The following is a 14,880-nucleotide window of genomic DNA, read 5'->3' on the forward strand; positions in this document are numbered from 1 at the left end:
TAAGAAAACTTTGTCAAAATGCTAGATGACCAATAGTTAATAGAACATAGACTCCAGTGGCACATAGGACAAACAATAAAGATTTTACAAAAATGGTTTAGAAAAGCCACTAAGCAAACAAACAACAAAAACCCTCAACAAACACATGGAATTGCAAGTGACCCCAAATAACCAAGACAGTCTTGAAAAAGAAAAAGTTGTAGGACTCACAGTTCCGCATTTCAAAACTTACTACAATCCTACTCTATAGTACTAGCATTCAGACATATAGAACAGTGGAATAGAACTGACTCCACAAATAAACTCATACGTCTATGTCCAGCTAATTTTTTACAAACGTGACAAAACCAATTAATGGGGAAATCATGGACTCTTCAACAATGATGCTGGATATCCACATGCATATACAAAAATTAACAAAAAACGAACCAAAGGCCTAAACTTAAGAGCTAATCTATATAAAACTCTTAGAAAGAAACACACCAAGGAATCTTTATGCTGTTAGACTTAGCAACTCTTAAATATGACAACAAAAGTACAAGCAGCAAAAGAAAAAGATAGATAAATTGGACTTCATCAAAACTAAAAACTTCTTTGCATCAAAAGACGCTATTGAGGAAGTGAATGTCGACTTACAGAAAGGAAGAAAGTATTTGCTAATCATGTATCTGGTAAGGACCAAGTATCCAAAATATATACCAAACTCTTACAGTTCAACAATACAAAGACAAACATCCCAATTTAAAAAATGGGCAAAAATTCTGAATATACATTTGTCCAAAGGAGATATGCAAATCCTCAAAAATACATGAAAAGTTACTCAAAACATCATTAGCCCTCAGAGACATGCAAATCAAAACCAGAAGATATTGCTTCTTACCCACTAGGATGGCTATAATAATAATATTTTTTAAAAATGGAAAACAACAAAGATTAACAAAGGAGGTGCAGATATTGGACTCCTCATATTAGTGGCAGGAATATAAAATGTACAAATTTCCATAATTAGTGGCAGAAATGTAAAACAGCACAGCAACTGTGAAAAAGAGTTTGGCAGTTCCTCACAAAGTAAGACAGAATTATATGACCCAGAAATTCCATTCCTGGTATATACCAAAAGAATTGAAAATGTGTATTCAAAATTTGTACACAAATGTTCGTAGAAGCACTAGTCACAATAGCCAATAGGTGGATAAGACCCAAATGTTCACTAATGAATGGATAGACAAATTATGTTATATCCATGCAATAGAATATTTTTATGTTATAAAAAAGAATAAAGTACTAATACATGCTACAACATGGAGGAAACTTTAAAACCTTATGCTAAGAGAAAGAAGCCAGACACAAAATGTCACAAATTGTATAATTACACCTGCATGAAATTTCCATAATAGGCAAAACCATAGAGACAGAAAGAAGATTAGTGGTTTGCAGGGGCTGGGGGTAGGGGGAAACAGGGAATGACTGCTTCATGGGTATGAGAATTTCCCTTTGGGGTGAAGAAAAAGATTTGGAACCAGCTAGAGGTGATGGTTGCTCAACATTGTGAATGTTCTGAATGCTACTAAACTGTGCACTTTAAAATGGTTGATTTTATGTTCTGTGAATTTTTCCATAAAAGAAAAAGTTAGTTGAAAAAATGAACAAAAATTAGAGGAAAATCAAAGAAATCAAAGATAGTTATTTTAAAAGATCAGTAAAGATGATAAACCTCTAAGTTATCTGATGAGAGAGAGAGAGATAACACAAATTACCCATATGAGCAATGCAAAAGGGTACATCACAACAAATCCCACATACACAAAAGCAAATTAAAGGAACATTATGAACAACTTTATGCCAATAGTGTTGACAATTAGATTAAATTAACAAATTCCTTGAAAGACCCAAGAACAAACAGAAAATCTGAATAAGATTATATCTATTAAAAATGGCGGGCTTCCGGGGTGGCGCAGTGGTTGAGAGTCTGCCTGCTAATGCAGGGGACACGGGTTCGAGCCCTGGTCTGGGAAGACCCCACATGCCGCAGAGCAACTGGGCCCGTGAGCCACAGCTACTGAGCCTGCGCCCCGCAACAAGAGAGGCCGTGGCAGTGAGAGTCCCACGCACCACAATGAAGAGTGGCCCCCGCTCGCCACAACTAGAGAAAGCCCTCGCACAGAAACAAAGACCCAACACAGCCAAAAAAAAAAAAAAAAAAGGCATTATATTCAAATAACAGAATATTACTCTGCAATCAAAAGGACCAAACTACTGATACAAACAACAATAGCATACATCTCACAGATATAATGTTGAGCAAAATAAGCCAGTCATAAAAGAGTATAGACTGTATTATTCAAAGTATATGAAATTCCATAACAAACAAAATTATGTGGTGATGACAGAAACCAGATCAACTGTTCCCTCTGGAAAGTGCTGACTAGAAAAAGTCATGAGGAACTGTCTGGGATTCTGGAAATATTTTACATCTCATTTCAGGTGATGGTTGTATCCGTGTATACTTTTGTAAATTATACCCATCCTTATACTCTGTTTTTAACTGCTTTTAACTCTGCGTCATAACCCAACATTTTCCCATCAGTATCCAGAAATAGGGAAGTTCAGGAATCTTTTCTAAAGAACTAGCTGGGAATTAAAATGTATACCTAGCCTTGGCATTTGCCTAGGGAAAAAATATCTCAGGCAACTAGGACAATGGCTTTTTTCTCTGTCCTGCATAATTGCAAGGCTTTTATTAGATTATAAAATGTCTACCAGTTAACTGTACACTTATAGGTCCCTTTTTATGATATAATCATGCAGCCATTAATGTGAATATTTCAATTTTTTTAACTCAGAAAAGTAGTGAACTGGAAATCAAAACAACTGAAGTTAAAGAATGTGTTAATTTAAACAGATTTTTAAAAATTCTTCCAAATTAAAGAAATGCACCAAAGCTATAAAGTTAGTTTATTGGCTTAATCTAAATCTCATAAAGTAAAATTCAGGAATATAATGTAAAGTAAGCAAAATTGCCTTCTGAAATAAGAACAATGTTTCCTTTATCTCCCCATCCCTACAAAAAAAAAAAAAAGTTAAGGATATTTCATGTGTTGAAAGCATATGCATCTACATGTACTTTCCACTGAGCAGTCCCATTCCACTATTAGATTCAAAACACCAACACTGACAGTGAAGGAATAAAGAGAACTTACATTTTATTGTTCCTGAATTAGATGTGACACCCGCCTCTTGGGGCCCTATCTGAACTGAAGCCCCCTGGCTCTGTCAGTGAGTTCTTTTCCGCTCAGGTACTTGCTGCCTATAAGAAAACAATTTGGTGCAAGAGAGACAGGCTTTTATCCAGTGGCCAGAGAATGGAGAAAGGGAGCTCTTGCTCTAAAAGTATCTTCTCCCCAACCAAAGGTCAGGGGAAAGTTTTTACAGGAAAGGGGTTAAGGGTAGGAAGCCAGGTGGAATCTGACATCATCTTAATTCTCAGAAAAGGCAGGGAGTTTCAAGAATGGGGTCCACTCCTTCTTTCTATCATTACATGGTCAGGACCACCCAGCAGTGGTGTAGGAGGTGAGCAGATCTTAGCATGATAATGTGTTATAATGTGTGTATAATGAGAAAAGCGGTGAACTTTAGCCTACTTTGTCGGCCATTTTGGATCAAGCTGGTTTGGTCTGGTTTTGCTGCGGGCTTTTGTGGCTTCCTGTTTTCCTGTTGCTAAAACACATCTAGCCTATAACGTTAAAGATGGTTTCTGCATCTGGGCCTGCGGCTGCCTAGTGTGGATGACATTATGAATTTGGATGCTTTAGGAAAAAATGGCAAAATCACAAATGTCAGGATGTATATTTTCAAATGGTTGTTGAAATGAAGGTGCAGTTAGGACTAGTTGATCAATCCATTCTGTCAAACACTAGACTTGATTGATCTTTGTTCAGTTTGGGTGTGTGTGTGTGTATGTGTATGTGTGTGCATGCTTAGATTTTTTCAAATGACTGAATGAACTGGTTATCATGGTGTTATGCTAGACACACACTTATTTCTGTGATTAAAAATAAAATAAAACACTATACTTGTATTATGCAACAGCAGATAAGTTAGTCCATAAAAGCATTCACTTGAATAGGTTTTCACTTGATTAATAATGGATGTGTAAGGATCAATTGTTTTATATGTTGTCTTCTTGAAATGATTTGAAACAATAAGCAGACTATGATATATTCCCTCAGAGATTCTTTGCCCTCTAGCCAAAGACTGCCAAGGAACACACCTGTAGCTGAACCAGTTGGATTTACTACTCATTGTAGTGAGGGAAGATGCACACCCTGGGGAACCACGGTGCATCTTAGTAAGAGAGTGTTAGAAAGAACTTATTAAGGGATTTCAGCTTTGATTAGGTGATTTGGAAGACTGGATGTTGTCAAAAATCAGGGGCAATCCTATGATTGCGTGTTGCAATAAATCTTCTTTAAAGGGAGGCCAAGGATGAAAGTATATTTGGTAAAGAAGTAACATTTTGTCTGAGAGCATATATATGATATCTTATAGGTGGCACAGTGACCTTGTTTTGGTCTGTGCTTAAACAAAATTATGAGTGGCCTTCTTTTGTCTCACTCTGTCATGGTCTCAGAGTGACCTTGTCTGATGTTGGTGTTCTATGAGATTGTTTATGTCCAACAGAAGAACAACATGGACAAGCTGTGAGTGCTGGGCCAGCTTCCAAAATGCCCTCAGGCCTAGCTTTAAGCATCAGACCAGTACCCAGAGGTCAGGGGCTACTTTTTTCTTTCTCACACTTTTACTTGACCATAAAAAAATACAGAATTGAAGATACCGCTCTTAAAATAATTTTTAAGGATGTATGATGAGAATAAAGACTAACAGAGAATCTAAAAAAGAATGAATATATGTATATGTATAACTGAATCACTTTCCTGTACACCTGAAACTAACACAACATTGTAAATCAACTATACTCCAATAAAATTAAAAACAGAAAAGACTCACAGAGAAAGGAGTAAACAAGCAGCATGGAAGAATTAAACATGAAGCTGCATACTGGTTGTTACAGTTTTTGATGAGTATATGAGTCTTGTGGAATCCCCATCTCCAAACATCATACGTATGTAAGAGTGGAAAAATTTTCTCTTCTTCCCTTCTAGTTTCTTTGGCTGGTCTAATAATTAAATGGATATAAAACAGATTAACAGATTTATGTATATGTATATATATAGTTATATATAATTAATAAACAGAAACCTGACTTAAATAGACTCAAGACACCAGAGGGGGGAACTCTCATGCCCTGTGATGATAGCAGATCCCAACAGGAAGAAGGAAGACTCCTCTTCTTTCCTGCCAAGGACTCAGCCAATGAAAAGCCATGGATTCTTTGTTTACTATAGCCCTCCCAACTTCCTTTTCCTCTCTATAAAGATGTTCTTCCCTTGCTGTGCAGGGACTTGCACATGGTTCACCATGGTTGCAGACCCTGAATTGCAATTCTTTGCTGATCCCATCTTTGCTGGAGAAATATCAGGTAGTTTATTTTTTTAGGTCAAAAATATATAAAGAGATTTATTATATTTATTATAAGGAATTGGCTCATGGGATTATGGAGGCTGGTGAATACAAAATCTGCAGTGTGGGCCAGCCAACTGGAGACCCAGGAGAGCTGATCGTGCAGATGAAGTCTGAAGGCAGTCTGCTGGATAATTCACAAGTTGGAAAGATTAAGTTTATCGGTAGTTTTAGGTTCTTCTATGGTTGTATTTAGCCTGAGAGAAGGAGAAATGCTGATAAAGAGCAGACTAGGAAAAAAAGAGAAAGTAAGACTTCAAATTAAAAATAGTCATTAGTAAACTCTTATCTCTATCATTTGGAATCTATTTAAGCTTCTTTGAGCACTGTGTTTTTCCTCCTCCGATAAAATCTCACCGATAGGTGAACGGGAGCAAAATACACTACCCCAAAATATTCCTCTTGGGCATAAGGATTATCTTGAGCTGGTTATTTTTAAGAAACAACAGGCACAGGAGAAGCTCTGAAAACTGAATAGAAGTTACCTTTTTGCAAGACACATTTACATTTATAAGGGAAATCTCCATTTTAAGGGTGTCTCCCTCTGTGTACCAGGAAGAGGGGGATGACTAAATCTCTAGAAAATTTTATCAATGGAAAAGGCAAAAATTTAAATCTGTATAACAATCATACTCTTGTTTACTGTATTTTTCCTGGTAAGCTCCCATAACTGATACCACACCCACCTCCAAATCTTCTTTTGTCTTTAGCTGGAAATGGTATTTAAGGTGATGCTTGGGCTATTTCACAGAGTTACTCAGTTTTCCTGAGTATCTCTCATGTATACAGGAGGTATGCATGTGTTGACTGAAGGAAAACGAACAATGTAAGAGCTGTGTGTTGAGTTTTATTCAGGGTCTTACTGAGGACTATAGCCAAGGAGACAGCCTCTCAGTTGCTCTGAGAAACTTCTCTGAGGAAATAGGGAGAGAAGCCAGTTTATATATGATTTTGGCTAGGGAATATGTGCAGTCAAGCATACATCTCAGTAAAAAGGTTAGTCACAAGGATCAGATATCTGTGCTTTTCTATGTATGGAAAAATGCAAGAATATGGGTTAATTAAATTTTTTCCAGAGATATACCTAACTATCCAAGGGGCTGTTTTTCCAAAGCACAGAGTGCTTTATCCTGTTTTTTTCATCCTGAATCTTTTCAGGGTGCACAGTCGGTCAGTGACTGCAGTGGCTAATAATCCTTGTAGAACCAGATGGTGAGTAACATTCTTCGTTTTACACATGTTGTTAAACTTACGTTTATTTTTCTCCTGTTAATGTCTTCAATTACAGAGGGGACCTCAGCTAAGATGCTAGAGGGAAAATTATTTTTCTGCCCCTACCTAGGGATGACGTAAAACTGCCCACGGTCTGAAGACTTGCCTTAAGGATCCTCATTGACAAACCCAAAAAGATGAATGTGAATGTGCAGTACTATGCGTCCTCTCCAAATTTCTAAATTTACACTCTCAGATTTTACCAAGTCACTTTCCTCAAGATAAACCAACAGACTCACACTTGTTTGCACACCTAATTTAGAGTCAAACAGACCTAGTTTCAAATTCCAGTCTTACACTATTAATGGCAAATTACTCAACCACAATGAGCCTCAGCTCTCTTGTTTATAAAACTGGAATTATATTAATAATTCATAGATACATTTCAAGTTCTACATGAGATTAAAAAATGCAAAACATGTTGGACACAGCTCAAGAAAAGACAGCTGCTATTATCATTACTGTTCCTATTATTGTTAGTATTATTAAATTGTTATGCCCACAGTCTACATTCTGATTATACAATAGAGTTGGTATACTTCATGTCCTTCAGACAATAGCAGACAGTTCCCTAAAAGCCATGTGGGCAAGGACTGTATGTTGCTAAATATAGATAGATTTCATAAACTTTAAACACTAAAGTTGTGGCTGTATCCTTTTGCTTAAGAAGAATTCTATTCTACCTGTCTATGAAGGTGAGCCAATGAAATATTTGTGTATAGGAACAGTGTTTTCTATACAGTATCATTCTGCATAATTTTTCTTACACAAAAATAAATAAAATATTAAGACTACCAACACTTTATAATAGTTTATGGCTAAGATTTAGTCGTTGGAAAACAGACAAGTAGGCAGCCTAAATGGTGGTCCATTAAGATGATAAAAGTATCTAAATAATTCTGCAATAAACATCTGATTTTAAACAATTTGTTTTCCCAGGGAACTCATCAGTATGATATGGGTGCATAATGCATCTTTAATGATAACGTAGTAATTTGGTACAATTGATTAAAAGAAAAACTTTTTACACGAATGGCATCACCTTGTTACTGAACTCAGGTTTGGCTGTTCTCTGTTCAAAAGCCAATAACAGAGAGGCAAGGGTCAATAGAAAGGAAAGATTCTTTAATCAGAAAAGCTGGCAATCTGGGGAGACCAACTCCTAGAATTCTGCTCAGCCATGGCAGTTTTTAAAGGGAAAAAGGGGGAGGGGTAGAATCTCAGTGAATCATCACGGCAGGAGTTTGGATTCTGCATCATTCTCCACTGCGTGCAGGCTGACCGACTCTCTCTTTAGATGTTGTCTTGCTTACGTGATCTGCCTGCAGGATTGCTAAAGGGGTTGTTGGGGATAGAGAGCTAGTCATTCTTTACTTAATTCTTCTGAATCAACAGGTTAATTACATTCTTTCAAGGTTAGAGGGGAACAGAAAAGGGCAAACAGGAAAGAGGTAAAAGAGCTGCTTTCAATTCCCCACTGTCAAACATCATTCCATTTCTATGGGATTAGGGGTGAAGGTCTATCTTCTGTAACTTCTTCATGCTGACATAGGGTACCATATTCTTAGAGTGGAAGATGTCAACACGGGTCTGTAGCATCTTTGCTGACAGTTTTAGTTGCCTGATTATATATATGGGCAGAGCAAGCTACAATTACTTTGATGCCCACAAAGATATAGATTATTATGAGCAATAATGTTAATCCCATTCTCTTGTGGCCAGTGCTTGGAATTGTGCTAGCCATAGATTCAGTACTGCTCAAGATGGATCAGCTTATGTCATGTCTATAGTCTGGTCATCATGCAGTGAGCTTGTTTTCTCCTCTGGTTGCAGTTATAGTATCTATAAAACAACTCAGGAATGTGCATCAGACACTGAGTCTGTGACTCTATTTTCCTAATCATTAACTGCTCAGTTTTGTACTTGGGGGGCCCTGTAGGGTTCTGCTGCGTTCCAATCTGACCTTTTGTTTTGTTTTGAAGTATAAAAGACAGATATAGGAGTAAAGAAAATAAAAAAGAATTTGGTTTTGGAAATTTTATGATACTCTCCCACACTCCTCAACCTCGGCATCCCTCCACCCACCTACCACTCCTGAGGATACCAGAGAACAAAATACTAATCTTGCATGAAATCATAGTCAGTTTGCACTTGGCATTCTATGCAAATTTCTGGTTACAACACATAAGAGTGAGCTTTCAGAAGTAGAGAAAGTTCAGGATAGGGCAATTCAATCAGGTTGGCACCAGACTTCCTCAAAGCAGCTCTGTCTGGAAGCAAGTTCTTCAATATTTTGAGGAAAAATTATTTCCAACCTTGAATTCTTTATCAACTAATTGAAAGTATAGAATTTCCAGATGTACAATATCTCAAATAATTTGCTTCCATTACATCCCTTTTAAGTAAGTGATAGATGCATTCCACCAAAATAAGGGAGGAAAGCAAGAAACAGAAATAAATGGGATCCAGAAAGAGGGAATTGATGAAAGAAATGAAGGCTTAGATAACAAATGGTCCAAATTGAAGTAGAATGATGGAGGGCTCTAGGAAACCTATCTCCAAGAAAGAGATAAAAGTAATAGATTACCAATGGTATTTGTATGTATTGAGAGGAAATTTATACTTTTGGAGAATTAGTCATAAGTATACACATTTTTAAAAGGGAGACAAAAGGAATTTAGGGAAATAAAAATTGTAACAGGAAGGATGTGAAATTATTCTCAATTAATGGATCAGTTGTGAATCTAATTTAATTATATTTATACCCCGAATTTCGTAATTAGCCTTGTAGAAGTATTTACTTTTTAATTATGACTTAATAATTAATAAAAAAATGTAAAATGTCACCCAAAGAGTTTAGTTCAGAATTTCTAGATTACTACTGATGAGTCAAATTCATTTACAGTAGAAGTCAAAATTGCAGAATCTTCTGGTCAGTCTGGCTTGGGTTGATTCTGCCTTTTTAACTAAATGCATTCCGTATCGTTTCTAAATGATACACAGATTTATTTGTGCTTTTATTTGCTTAAGGAAGCAGAAATTAATTTTAGGGTAGTTATTGTCTTCCATAAGGGCCACTTGGCTTTGCCTTTGTTCTGTTCCTTTCTATATATATTTGGTACAATTTCATGTAGAGTACTCCATGTGATTTTTTTTTTACTTTTGAATTCTAAAAGGCATCAATGGAATTGTTAAAGCATATGTAAACAGAAAGTTCATTTGCATGTATAAGCACCACAGAACCAGGATATACAAACACAAATTCTTTTGTCAATATCAACTTGCATAAAATCAGAGACACAGATAAGCTGGTTATTTAGAAGCACAACTGGTAATACTGGGGACACTCTGAGTGCCTGCCGTTTGGTACAAGTAAAGAAATTAGTAAAAATGCCCACACTTGAGGTTTTATGATTTTTACATTGAAATATGAAAGTTTAGCCATGGATAAATTTCATATTCTAGCATTAGCATAGGAGGCAAAGAACAGAGAAAAATCTTGTCATTTACACGATGGAACAAGTCACAACTCTGTTGCATGAACAGGGCTAGCCTCAAAGGTAGATATAGTCAATAATTAATTACCCACATGGTGTGATTCATACAATTCACCCAAAATAGTCTCCATCTAGCAGTGCAGAAAAAGAATCCACACTAGCAATTCAGTATTGAATGTTATCTTGTCACTTACATAAAAATCTTCTTAAAAATGAAAGGAGTTCCATAATTATTCCTAATAGTGTGTGGTTTGATAAGATTTATTTCCTCTCTGACATGAAATATGGGTTGGGCAACATGAGAGTACCAGGAAGAGGCTATGATATGTAGGGTGGAGTAAGGGGATTGGTGAAATGGGTGAAAGAAAAGTAAGACTAGGGCATTAATAATATATTTTCCCTAATTTCATAATTTTAGTTCCAGTTATGTTAAAAAATGATCCCAAAATAAGATGATAGTATAAGTCATCCCAAGATAGATCATAAGGCTGGTTGCATTATGATACAAACGTATAATCTAAAAAAAAAAAAAAAAAAAAAAGCCATCTAAAGTCTAGATAGTTGTAAAGTGGCTGCAAATAGTGTTAACAATTAGGAAAATTCTTAGTTGGGTTGTATTTTCTAACCATGTTCCTCTATTCTACCTCCCCTCGTAATACACACCCTACAAACATTTTCTGAGTTCTATTTCCCACACCCTGAAATTAGTACTCTGCTAGACTGTAATCCCTTAAAATACATTGTCTCTTCTTCCTTTTCTTCCTCATTCAAATCCTACACAGTCTTTGAAGTTCAGGTCAGTTTCAATTTTCTTTGAGATGCAAAATTTATTCCAGAGAATTAAGCAGTTTCTTGTATTGTACACTGCTAATTTCACTTGTGTTAATTCTGTAGAAGAGCAAAGTTTGCCTAAATTATTCAACATTCTTTTAGGCAGTTAGGAGGAAGGTCAAGGGTTCTTCCTGATCTTTTGGACTTTGATTGTTTTCAGCTCAAAATAATCCTCATGCCAAAGAAAATTTAGGGTGGCAAATTTTGCTCCCCAACACAGATAATGTAACTTGAGTTTCACACTAACCAAAGCTTTTACATGGCCTCTGGAGTGGTGAAATTAACTTATTAACTTAACTTATTAGAATGTGGTTATTGATATAAATCAAAAAGGATAACTGCATGGTACAGAATGGGTATAATCTTCAGTTTTTCAACTAAAATATCAGATGTGTGTATAGTTTCAACTTGAAGGTACTATCCTAAATTAGGAATTATATAATTAAATAGAAGTTAGAAAGATGGTTAATTGAAATATTAATAACACAATACACTTCCCATTGCAGTTTGCAAAGTTCAAAAGAACAGTTTAATTAAAACTAAATTTAATTTATTTTCAATAAAATTACATTATGACCATTTCCGTGATGTTTAACAGATGAGACAAAATTATATTAATATATTTAAGAAACTAATTCCATTCGAATAATTATGTTTTAATAAATGAATAAGCACCATCTATGTGCCTGAAAAATTTGATCAAAACTTGTATCATTCTGAATATCCTAGAACTATGGCTCATTATCTCTCTGCAGTCCTCCTTGCAGATACATTCTATTGGAAATACTCATTTCATAAGAAAAAATGTCCCCTAAATCCTCCTGAATTTCATAGAATTTTTAAAGAAATCTCTGTCCTATTTTGAGATCCCACAGAAGCAGTCTCATGGATTAGTATGCAGTAGTTTATTAGAGAAGTGATCCCAGGAAGTAACAGTAAAGGAGATGAGATGTGAGATGGGGGAAGGAAGAAACTCAATATATTGTTTTAATTAGCAGGTCAGGGTGTGGGTAACTGGTGCTCAGTGTTGCTAGGGACCTCTGGGAACAGCGCGTTTCAGTTGTTCCACTCAAGGGAGAGGAAGCTGGGGTGCTCATCTTCCAATTCCTGTCCCTCACTGGCTATGGCTCTATTAGTTTTCCATGGCTAATTTAACAAATCACCACTAATTTAGTGGCTTAAAACAACACAAATGTATTATTATTGTTGTTATTATTATTGTTGTTGTTGTTATTAATCATCTTACGATTCTGTAGGTCAGAAGTCCACGGTGGCTCTCAGTGAGCTAAAAATAAAATGTCAGCCTGGCTGCATTTCCATCTGGAGGTTCCAGAGAACATTTCCTTTCATTTTCCAGTTCGAAAGGCTTTCCTTTGCTCAGAGTGCACTTCCTCCACCTTCAAAACCAGCAACGTTGGCTAAATCCTTTTCATGCTGCCATCTCTCTGTTTCTCTCTCTTCTGCTTCTCTCTTCCACTTATAAGAACTCTTGTGTGATTACCTTATCCAGATAATCCAGGATAATCTTCCCATCTCAAGGTTAGCTGATTAGAAGTCTTATTTTTCCTTATTTGTGTTACCTAACATATTCACAGGTTCCTAGAATTAAGACATGGGCATCTTTGGTGGGGAGGGGGTATTATCTTGCCTACCAAAAGGTTTGTTCTCCAGTCATTAAATCCCCATGCTCCTGGCCACAGAAAGTCCTAAGGAAGAGAGTTACAGCTACTTGCAGGAGAAGTCTCTTGGCATATAAGGGAATGGTGAGTACCCAATGGATATGGGTGGGGCACCAACCTTCTCTGATACAAATTCCTTGCCTTCGTTGAAACCCAGATCTTTTCGAAGAACACTATTTTACTTGCAGCCTTCTCAAGCAGATGCTATTAATCCCATGGCCACAGGCTTTATGTCTTATATTGTTAGTAACCTATTTATTCCACCCTCTCTCCATCTTCAACCAATGTCCGGGTACCATGGTGTAGTAGTAAAGAATATGGACTCCGGAACCAAACCGTACTTCAATCCCAGTTCTTTTACCTATTTAACAGTGTAACTAGGCAAGTTACTTAATATCCCTGTGTCTCAGTTTTCTCATCTGTAAAGTATCAATAATATCTTCCTAAAAGGGAGGTTGTGAGGATTATATAACATAATATATGTCAAGTGGTTAGAAAAGTCCCTATTTAGTAAGAGTTACATTAATGTTTGCCAGATGATGATGATATCTGTCAATCTAAAGAATATTCTTTCTCATTTACCAACTTTCTATTCCATTCCTAATCCTTTCATTTTCTTGGATGACTTTAAAATCCATAAACCAACTTGCAGACCCTTGACTCTCCAAACATTCACATGTACTGGATTTCATTCCCATGGCTACATTAAGGCTTCTGATCCTACTAAGTGACCAAAACTTTTTATTTTTCCAGCTCATTCTCTTCCTTTACACCTGCTCTTTGAAGCTATTGTGATTTTCTGTCAAATGATTCTTCAACTTTCTCTTAGTTAATCAGCTCTGAACTCAGTGTATATACTCTCTCCCAGCCTGGATCCAATGGTCAATTACTGAAGTATTTTCCGGCTAGCACCCTTAGTTCCTTATCACCTTTTCCTTTTTTTTTTTTTTCTTCACCTTTTCCTTTTTATTGTGCCTACATTACCGATCGCTAAATTTGGAATTTGGAACAATCTTAAAAGTAGCCCTCTTTGCTCATATATCGAAGCTTATTTGTTGATAGATGTGTGAATGTCCAGATTAGTTTTGCTGCAAAATATTATTGGCAATAATAGCTGAGATATCAGAGCTGCTTATCAATCTCCTTACGTTTCATTAATTTCCTCTTTTAGTTAACCCACACAATTATTATAACCTTTGTTACTTTCTTTCAGCTTCCTACCCAATATCCTTTCTCCTCACTCTCAGTAGAGGACTTTAACTCCTACTTATTACAGAAAAATATCCATTAAGAATGAATTTCAATTTCCAACAGAGAGCCATATGCCACTTTTTATACCCTGTGTATTCTATTGTCCTTTCTTCCAATTTTAGAGGAATCACTGTCTCTTCCCTAACCCAAAGCTAACCTTGTCAGTACCATGCTATGTCCCATCTCCTTCCACAACTTTTTCTTGGAACATCTTTGCCTGATTATGTATTTTCCTTGACTCTCTGTGTTGGTGTCTGCACAGTAGACAAAGTAGGCTTTGCATACTGGCCTCATAGAGGAGAAGTTCCCCACCAATCAGCCCAGTCAGAGATTCTGGGGACCTCTACCAATTCTTCCCCACCCCCCACTCAGGGAGAAACAAGCAACTGCCCACTCTGGGCTGAGCTAGCGGGTGGGGGGAGAGCTATGACATTTACCCACTCTAGCTGCCACCTCTATTCTCCCCAAGTGACTAGACTGTGTTGGACCTCTCAGAGCTCCAGGACTGGCCAGACAGATGTTACTTCTTTTGGAAGCACCAGAAAAGTTAGAGCACTGATAGTGGATTTACTCTTTCCCTCCCCAGGGGGAAGCTGAGAGCTGATATTTTTCATCCATTTGCTCTACATTGAATAGAGGGGCAAATCAATGGCACCTACCAGCCCAAGACATTGACTCCATACTCTTCCAGGTGGCTAGACTGCACTGGACCCATCAGAGCTCCAAGTCTGGCAAGACAGAAGCCAGTCCTCTGGGAAGCCTCCTTGGAA

The sequence above is a fragment of the Balaenoptera ricei genome, chromosome X (genome assembly GCF_028023285.1).
Source record: "Balaenoptera ricei isolate mBalRic1 chromosome X, mBalRic1.hap2, whole genome shotgun sequence".
NCBI classification, from domain to species: Eukaryota; Metazoa; Chordata; class Mammalia; order Artiodactyla; family Balaenopteridae; genus Balaenoptera; species Balaenoptera ricei.